The sequence below is a fragment of the Camellia sinensis genome, chromosome 13, assembly GCF_055761805.1.
Source record: "Camellia sinensis isolate YWXY chromosome 13, ASM5576180v1, whole genome shotgun sequence".
In the NCBI taxonomy this organism is placed as follows: Eukaryota; Viridiplantae; Streptophyta; class Magnoliopsida; order Ericales; family Theaceae; genus Camellia; species Camellia sinensis.
The window spans coordinates 10,626,312-10,635,949 of record NC_138973.1 but is presented as its reverse complement, the minus strand read 5'-3'; positions in this window follow the sequence as shown (position 1 = coordinate 10,635,949).

Below are 9,638 nucleotides of genomic sequence, written 5' to 3'. Positions count from 1 at the left end.
ATGCTAGTTTTTCCCTGTTTCTGTTTGCTGTTTGGCCATGCTTTGAACTGTAAAAGTGCTTATTTTGGGGCTTTCTTGCTTCTGTATTTTCATTCCATGTACCAATTATGCATGCTTTGTATAGCTGTAAGCCATTTCATGTACCTAGTTTTGCATTTCGGGAGGAATTCCATGCATCGGGTGTCATTTCGCCTTGTTTCGGGGCTGTTTTCCCCCTCATTTTGCTACTGTTTTTTGCATGTTCGCATATCATATTCCATGTCTTTGCCATGTCTCATTAGAGTGGCATTTCGGTGCCTGAGGGCTGGTCCTTGGTTTGCGTGCACGCGTGCACGCATTTCGAGTCGTCTTGTTTTCATCTAATGGCCTCCTATGTGAGTGTGGCTGAGGCTCTCTCATGTTGGTGTAAACCCATTATTGCATTGCGTATGCCATTTCATCCATAGCATTGTGTATGCTCGGTTGTGTATTACCTCGTGTAGCGTGCATGTCATTCCATAGCATTGTGTATGTTAGGATTGTATCTTAATTGCATTTCATGCATGTCATGCATATTGCATCGTGTTCGGGATAGAAGTTAGTCCGGGAACGGGAAACGAGGTGCGTTCTGTACTCCGAGTGACGGAACGTGTCTCAATTCCCTAGTCACCGACACTCCGGATTATCCATGATGGAGTTAGATTTTGTTGTGTTTTCATGTGCATTCATCCTACATTGAATTGTGCAATTTGACTCCTCGGCCATCATGCCTCGATATGCGTGATTGGTGGCACGAGGATCGAGGCATGCATATATTTGTGAAAATACATTGCTATGCCCCTTTCCTGCTCTCTGTTGCAGCAAAATGAAGAATCAGCAACTTTTCGGGGCTTGGCATGCATTTCGAGAACAGGTGTAAACAGAGGCTAATTGGGGCGTCGTCATGGATTTCCGCGCAAAGCAGCCTAAACATACATCATTCATCAGAATCAAGGCAGCCCCTGGCTTGCACGCCAATTTTACAGCTTTCTTAGTTAATTTGTTAATTAATTAGGAATTTGTACATTATTTGGACTGTATTATTTGGACTGTACTATTCTTTTATTCGGGACTGTATATTTATTCGGACCCTCTGCGCGAGGGCACAACTGTAATAAGTGTGCGTGTGTGTGTTGTATGTCTTCCAACCCCACATCTTTCTCCCTTTTATTTATCCGCTTATGATGGTTAGATTAGGGCATATTTCAATTAGCATATAGTATGATAGCATGTTGCATTCATTCATCTGTTTTGCATGCACTGGGCTTGGCGCATCATACTAACTGCATTGTATTTTCAATTCCAAGTTGAATACACGTTAGCTGTAGCATTTCATATGCCATGTTTAGAATAGCCGAGCCTGCTATAGTTGCATTTTGCATGTGTTGCATTAGGCATTCCTGTATACTTAGGATCATACATGATTTCTAAAGTAGTTTCTGTTTTGGCTTGGAGTACCCGGTGAGTTTTATGCTTTAGCATCCTTGCATGCGTGTGAGTGACTGCCATGAATAGCATGCTTATCATGAGGCTATTTGCTTATGTGATATAACTGCCTGAATGCCTGTGGGTGAAGGTTGGGTTATCTGGATTGGAACAAATCATTGACCGTGAGTTTTAAGCCCACTAGATAGTGGCAAAACCATCTTTTCTAAGCCCACCCGAGGGTGGCAAAATCTGCATTTTAAGCCTACTTGCGAGTAGCAAACCACCTTTCAAAAAACAAACATGAAATGTTTTGTTCCAATTCAGGCGATCCAGTCTATACTTGTATGCTGTGCGCATCACATAGTAACCTAGGCTAATAACCGGAATAAGAACATACAATGTTTTCAAAAATAGATATCATGGTTAGTAGAGGCCGATCTTTGATCGGGCGAGCGGGGGTGCTCACGAAGTGACCTTCCCCAATCGTACCCAAGTTCCCGAGCCGAGGTAACTTTGGTGATGACGGACACGTGGCCTTAGGCAAACGAGTCCGGGTTTCCTAAATTTCCCAAAATAAAATATTTAGGTGGCGACTCTGTATCTGGCAAAGCAGTCCATGTTTGGCACTTCTTTCAAAATCTGTTTTCTCAAAATGATTTCCGGATTTGGACTCTTTGGTTCAGATTAGGAACTGTGACAATTTAAGAGTCCTGAGCTGTAGTGACCCCAAATGAACGGAACGGGAGCTCGTCCTCCCGGTAGCGTTCGGGGACGTCTACACTCCGCTTGACACCGTCCACATGATATACAGCTTTCTAGTGGCCCCGGCTGTGCATGCGAGCCAATCACATCTAGGCCCCCAACAGCAACTCATGCCAGCAAAGCGGCCCCGAGAAACGCCATAACCTTCGACGATTCTGACTTGATCGGTGTAACACTCCCTCATATTGATCCGTTAGTTGTTGAGCTGCGCGTAAACCGGTTCATCGTCGAACGCGTTCTTATCGACCAGGGCAGTACCCCGGAGGTTATGTATTATAAAACCTTCACGAAACTCGGATTCAACAAGTCAGACCTGACTCCGTCTCCTTATCCACTATTCGGCTTCAATGCCACTCCAGAGTACCCATTGGGAAAAATCAGCTTACCCGTTCGAGCAGGTTCCAAAACAGTGGACGTGGAATTCTTGGTCGTCAGGCTGCTATCGTCGTACAATCTCGTCATGGGGCGATCGTGGTTGTATACCTTGCAGGCCGTCCTAAGCACCTATCATCAACTGCTATGTTTCCCAACAGAACACGGCATTGAGCAAATTCGTGGATCCCAGAAATCGGCACAAGCATGTTATCTCCTTGCCGCCAGAACGCCAAAGGAACTGCAAGTAAACTCCATTGAGGTGCCGAATTGGGAGATCCTAGACGATGTTGGGCAGTATCCAAATGAGAAGGCCACAGAAGATTTGGACCGAGTTGACATTGATGGCAGCCCAGAAAAGTTCTTCGTGATCGGCCTCTCTCTGAATCAGGTCGACAGACAGCAGCTGATCTCTTTCTTGCACAACAACCTTGACGTCTTTGCGTGGACTCCGTATGAAATGCCGGGAATAGATCTGTCAGTTTCACAGCACCATTTGAATGTCGATCCGAAATGTAAGTCGATCATTCAGAAAGGCCGACGGTCAGCTGCGGAGCACACTGCCACCGTTGTTGAGGAGGTAGACAGACTGCTTGACGTCGGGGCAATTAGAGAAGTCACTTACCCTACGTGGCTCTCCAATACAATGGTGGTGAAGAAGAAAAATGGGACTTGGCGAGTGTGCGTCGACTTCACGGATCTGAACAAAGCTTGCCCCAAAGACTGTTTTCCTCTACCTAGAATCGACCAGCTCGTCGATGCGACGGCACACCACCAACGCATGAGCTTCCTCGATGCTTACAGAGGTTACCATCAAATCGCCATGCATCCAGATGACCAGGATAAAAATGTCTTCCTCACCCCAAGGGAAACCTATTGCTACAAAGTTATGCCCTTTGGGCTGAAGAATGCAGAGGCAACCTACCAAAGATTGGTCACCGCCATGTTCAAAGAGCAACTCGGCCACACTATGGAAGTATACATCGACGATATGGTGGTCAAGTCCAAAGAAGAACAGAGTCATATAGTCGATCTAGAAAAGACATTCAGCATCTTACGCAAATACAGAATGAAACTGAACGCTTCCAAGTGTGCGTTCGGAATCAGCTTTGGCAAATTCCTAGGTTACATCGTCAATCACCGAGGAATCGAAGCCAACCCAAGGAAAGTCACAACAATCTTGGAACTCGGCTCCCTCCGCTCAGTAAAAGAAGTCCAAAAGTTGATGGGGATGGCCGCTGCACTTAACAGGTTCATCAGCCGATCTACAGATCGCTGCCGACAATTCTTTCAGACACTACGGCAGGGTAAGGCATTTGAATGGTCCGCCGAATGCGAAACAACTTTCAACGGACTCAAGACCTACCTCTGCTCAGTACCTCTCTTGACAACACCCAACACTGGTGACCCGCTCATCCTATATTTGGCAGTTTTCGATAGGGCCGTCAGCGCCGTACTGTTAAAAGAATAAGAGGGGGAGCAACGGCCAGTGTATTATGTGAGCAAGGCAATGGTTGACGCCGAAACTCGCTACCTTCCACTAGAAAAACTCATCTTAGCCCTAGTCATGGCGGCAAGAAAACTGATGCATTACTTCCAGGGACATAGCATTAGGGTGCTAACAGATTATCCCCTCCGATCAGTACTACGGAATGCAAAAACATCAGGACGTGTTTCAAAATGGGCTCTTGAACTCGGCCAATATGACATTCAATTTTTACCTAAAACTGTAATCAAGGGGCAGGTGTTGGCCGACTTTGTTGCCGAATTCACCAGCGAGCTCGCCAACCTCAAACCTGATGAAGCTCGACCAAAGACTAAAGTTCTACCAAAGTCGAACTGGAGAATTTATGTCGGGGATATTTGGCAATTGTACTGTGATGGATCATCTAACCAAAGGGGCAGTGGCGCCGGAGTTGTAATTATGTCTCCAGACGGCGCAGTAATTCAGCAGGCCGTCAAGCTTGGCTTTGAAGCATCAAATAACGAAGCCGAATACGAAGCCCTTCTAGCCGGTCTGCGGAATGCGCACCTTCTCGGCGCTCGGCGTCTGCTTGTGTTTTGTGATTCAAAATTGGTAATCAATCAGCTAAAGGGGGAATACACGGCAAGAAACGACCGTATGGCGGCCTACATGAAAACGGCTAATTCCTTGCTGGCAAAATTTGACCATCACAAACTGAACCAAATAACACGCGACCAGAACACACACGCGGATGCCTTGGCGTGCCTAGCCTCCGCCATCAATTCTAAGATCAAGCGGACCATCGAAGTAGGTTTCGTCCCGGAGCCGAGCATTGGCCCTCCGAATGAAATCCATGTGAACGTTATAGAACCCGCTCATAAGCCTTGATTAATTAGGGCCGTAGGGCCGACCAAGCCTATTAAGGCCGATTAAGTCTCCAGATTCGAAGCCCCTTTCGGTGCATGACACCTTAGGGCCGATTAAGTCTCTGGATTCGGAGCCCCTTTCGGTGCATAACACCTTATGGCCGATTAAAGTCTCTGGATTCGGAGCGCCCTTCGTGGATATCACGATTGGCAAAATTAAAGTCTCCGAATTCGGAGCCCCTTTCAGTGCATGACACCTTAGGGCCGATTAAAGTCTCCGGATTCGAAGCGCCCTTCGTGGATATCACGATTGGCCAAATTAGTCTCCGGATTCGAAGTCCTTTTCGGTGCATGACACCTTAGGGCCGATTAAGTCTCCGGATTCAAAGCCCCTTCTGGTGCATGACACCTTAAGGCCGATTAAGTCTCTGGATTCGGAGCGCCCTTCGTGGATATCATGATTGGCCAAATTAAAGTCTCCAGATTCGGAGCCCCTTTCGGTGCATGACACCTTAGGGCTGATTAAGTCTCCGAATTCGGAGCCCCTTTTGGTGCATGACACCTTAGGGCTGATTAAGTCTCCGGATTCGGATCCCCTTTCGGTGCATGACACCTTAGGGCCGATTAAGTCTCCGAATTCGGAGCCCCTTCTGGTGCATGACACATTAGGGCCGATTAAGTCTCCGGATTCGGAGCCCCTTTCGGTGCATGACACCTTATGGCCGATTAAGTCTCCGGATTTGGAGCCCCTTCCGGTGCATGACACCTTAGGGCTGATTAAGTCTCTGGATTCGGAGCCCCTTTCGGTGCATGACACCTTAGGGCCGATTAAGTCTCCAAATTCGGAGCCCCTTCTGGTGCATGACACATTAGGGCCGATTAAGTCTCTGGATTCGGAGCCCCTTTCGGTGCATGACACCTTAGGGCCGACTAAGTCTCCGAATTCGGAGCGCCCTTCGTGGATATCACGATTGGCCAAATTAAAGTCCCCGGATTCGGAGCCCCTTTCGATGCATGACACCTTAGGGCCGACTAAGTCTCCGGATTCGGAACGCCCTTCGTGGATATCACGATTGGCCAAATTAAAGTCTCCAGATTCGGAGCCCCTTTCGGTGCATGACACCTTAGGGCCGATTAAGTCTTCAAATTCAGAGCCCCTTCTGGTGCATGACACCTTAGGGCCGATTAAGTCTTCGGATTCGGAGCCCCTTTCGGTGCATGACACCTTAGGGCCGACTAAGTCTCCGGATTCGGAGCGCCCTTCGTGGATATCACGATTGGCCAAATTAAAGTCTCCAGATTCGGAGCCCCTTTCGGTGCATGACACCTTAGGGCCGACTAAGTCTCCGGATTCGGAGCGCCCTTCGTGGATATCACGATTGGCCAAATTAAAGTCTCCGGATTCGGGGCCTCCTTTCGGTGCATGACACCTTAGGGCCGATCAAGTCTCCGGATTCAGAGCCCCTTTCGGTGCATGACACCTTAGGCTGATTAAGGCTCCGATTCCGGATTGGCCTTTTTTTAGATGTATTCGCACCACTTCATTGGCCAAATACATATTCACTGAGAATCGTTCTTAATTCAAGCTGGTCAATACATGTTTAAATATTTACACCACGCAACACAAACCTTGGCAGAAAGTTAAAATAATACGATTAATTAAACACAACATTTCAAGACCGAATACAAACGTTAAAAATAAAAGAAATTCTATTTATTCAGCGCGAAGTCTATTCATTCGGCACCCTAATCGTCGTTCTTCTCAATTTCAAAATCGGAATAAGGAAAGTAGTGGCGATGATACAGGCATGAGTCCGAATCAATGCCCACGGCTTCGAGAGCTTTCTTGGTTTGAAGGGCCTTGATCCGGCCGTGCTTGAATCCACGATTTTCACATCGGCAGACCTCCTCGGCAAGGTCTCGTTTGGTCTTCTCTTTCCCGACCTTCAGGCCATCTTGAAACCCCTTTTCATAACCCGAGGTCCGTTGGGTCACTCTCTCAACGACCAATTTAGATTGGCTGACCGCCACCGATGCGCTCGTTTGAACATTCTTTAGCTCCCGAAGCTCACGCTCAGCCTTTTCCGCGCGAATCTCCAGACTGCGATTCCTTTCGTCATTTTTCTCACTCTCACGTCGCGCTTTCCGCAGACGCATGCCGACTTCGTGAGCAGTATATAGTCCTTTCACGGCCCCATGTATGCCGTCTCGAAATACTTCGAAATCTTGACGTCCGACCATCGATTGTTGGACTTCCGGTAGGAAGATTTGTCGAGAAAACTCGACTGCTACACCTGGGTCTTTAATGATAGAATCCGCCTCCGTCATTGGTCTATTCCTCACAAAAATCGCAAAACTCAACGGTCATGGCATCGCATCAGGCTCAATTCTCGGTCGCGGGTGCGGAGAATTTCCCCGTTGTTGCCTGTCCTTTCGGGGCAATATGCTTCGATGACTAAGCGGCTGCCGTGTTTCCCGATCCTTGGACGTTCTTCTTCCCGTACGCATAGGCTCGCTACTACGACTCATTGCGGCGTCTAATTCAGCCAATCTTCGCCCCTTCCAAGTTGCCTGAATAGAAATAAGTAGGGCCTCTGGCGTGCACCCGCGCCCCTTATCCTTCAATGTATGCAGCTCTCCCGAGGCAACATCAGTAATCCCAAACGTCAAAAGTCGGATGACAATTGTCCAGCCCACGAGTTACGCCATTCGACTTCTCAAGCTCGCACCCTAGTTAAGACAAGGACAGATTTACTAATCTGGTCCGCCATGTTTTCAAGCGCAAGCGCCGATCAATGTGTGCCTCAGCCAGCCCACGAGTTCCGCCATTCGACTTCTCAACTCCCCAAGCTCGCGCCCAGGCTAAGGCAAGGGCAGATTCACTAATCTGGTCGGCCATGTTTTCAAGCGCAAGCGCCGATCAATGTGTGCCTCAGCCAGCCCACGAGTTACGCCATTCGGCTTCTTAAGCTCGCGCCTGGGCTAAGGGCAGATTCACTAATCTGGTCGGCCATGTTTTCAAGCGCAAGCGCCGATCAATGTGTGCCTCAGCCAGCCCACGAGTTACGCCATTCGGCTTCTCAAGCTCGCACCCTGGCTAAAGCAAGGGCAGATTTACTAATCTGGTCCGCCATGTTTTCAAGCATAAGCGCCGATCAATGTGTGCCTCAGCCAGCCCACGAGTTACGCCATTCAGCTTCTCAAGCTCGCGCCTGGGCTAAGGCAAGGACAGATTCACTAATCTGGTCAGCCATGTTTTCAAGTGCAAACACCGATTAATGTGTGCCTCAGCCAGCCCACGAGTTATGCCATTCGGCTTCTCAAGCTCGCGCCTTAGCTAAGGCAAGGGCAGATTTACTAATCTAGTCCGCCACGTTTTCAAGCGCAAGCGCCGATCAATGTGTGCTTTAGCCAGCCCACGAGTTACGCCATTCGGCTTCCGAAGCTCGCGCCTTAGCTAAGGCAAGGGCAGATCTGATCGGCCAAATACCTAAGCTAAGCAGCCGATCTAACCATAATCGAAAGCAATAACATTCATCAACAACATCTTCCTTAGCCAGTTGAGCACAACTCTGGAAATTTTATATACTCAAGTTACCAAACACAAAGCTACAAGATGAAAAATACTAAATTAAAACCATAAAAATACATTCGACATCCTAAAAACTGCCAGTCGGCCGGATCAGCCATCGGAATCAGACTCCAATGGCTCAACATCCACTTGCTCATATGGTATTGGCACAATCAATGAAGCGTTAGCAGCAGCAACGGCTTTGTGCCAACCATGTTTGAATCCCCGATTTTCAAACTTGGGGACTTGGTCCACGTACTCGGCGAGTCCAGCATTTTTCCCGACCTTGAATACTTTGGAAGACTCCGATTCGGCTGATTCCTTCGCCGTCTTCATTTTAGCCAAGTTAGCCTCCAGTTTGGAGATCGCTTTCTGGGCCAACTTGAGCGCATCTTCGCTCACGTCCGCCTTCCTCTCGGCATCCGACCTCAATTGATCCGCGCAACGAGCCTTTTCTATCTCGGCGTCGGCTCTTGAGGCTTTCTTGTCCGCCCTCAAAGCTTCAACCTCGGCCCTTCTCCTCTGACCTTCAACTTCCTCGCATAAATGACCAATCTGTTTGACGGCGTTGCGATGGCGACGGCCCATATCGGCTATCCATCCGACGGTCTGTAAAACAAGAATTTAAAACCATAACTTCAACAGTATTTGGATTAAGTGAAGCTAAGTTCGAATATGTACCAAAAGTGCTGATTGGGCGGCCAGTGCTGTCGCATCTAGATCCGTTTCCACCTAGAAAGCCTCCTTGTCAGACGGCAAAGACACGGACGCAGCCAAGCTGAATGCGACTTCTGGATCTTTAAGCGCCGAAGCATCAGAAGAAACCGACACGTTTTTTATCATCGGCTGAATGATAAAAGGAACGATCACGTCCGATCCCTCTAATCGAGGACGTTTGCCATGTTCTTTTACGCCGGCTTGAAACTCAGCGGAGCGTTTCTCTGCCTCGACTTCTTGGCCGGCCTGCACGATCAAAGTAGATTCGGCATCCTGATTTTCCGCCGCCTCCACCTCAATAACGCGGAAGGACTCTGATTCGCTAGCAGGCAGGAAAAATTGAGATGTGGTGGCGGGTGGTGCTTCAAACGGAAGGGCCTCCGCTCTTCGCCGCGCGGCCAACCTTTCCGCATTCGCCTTCCTCGCAAGTTTTGTCAAG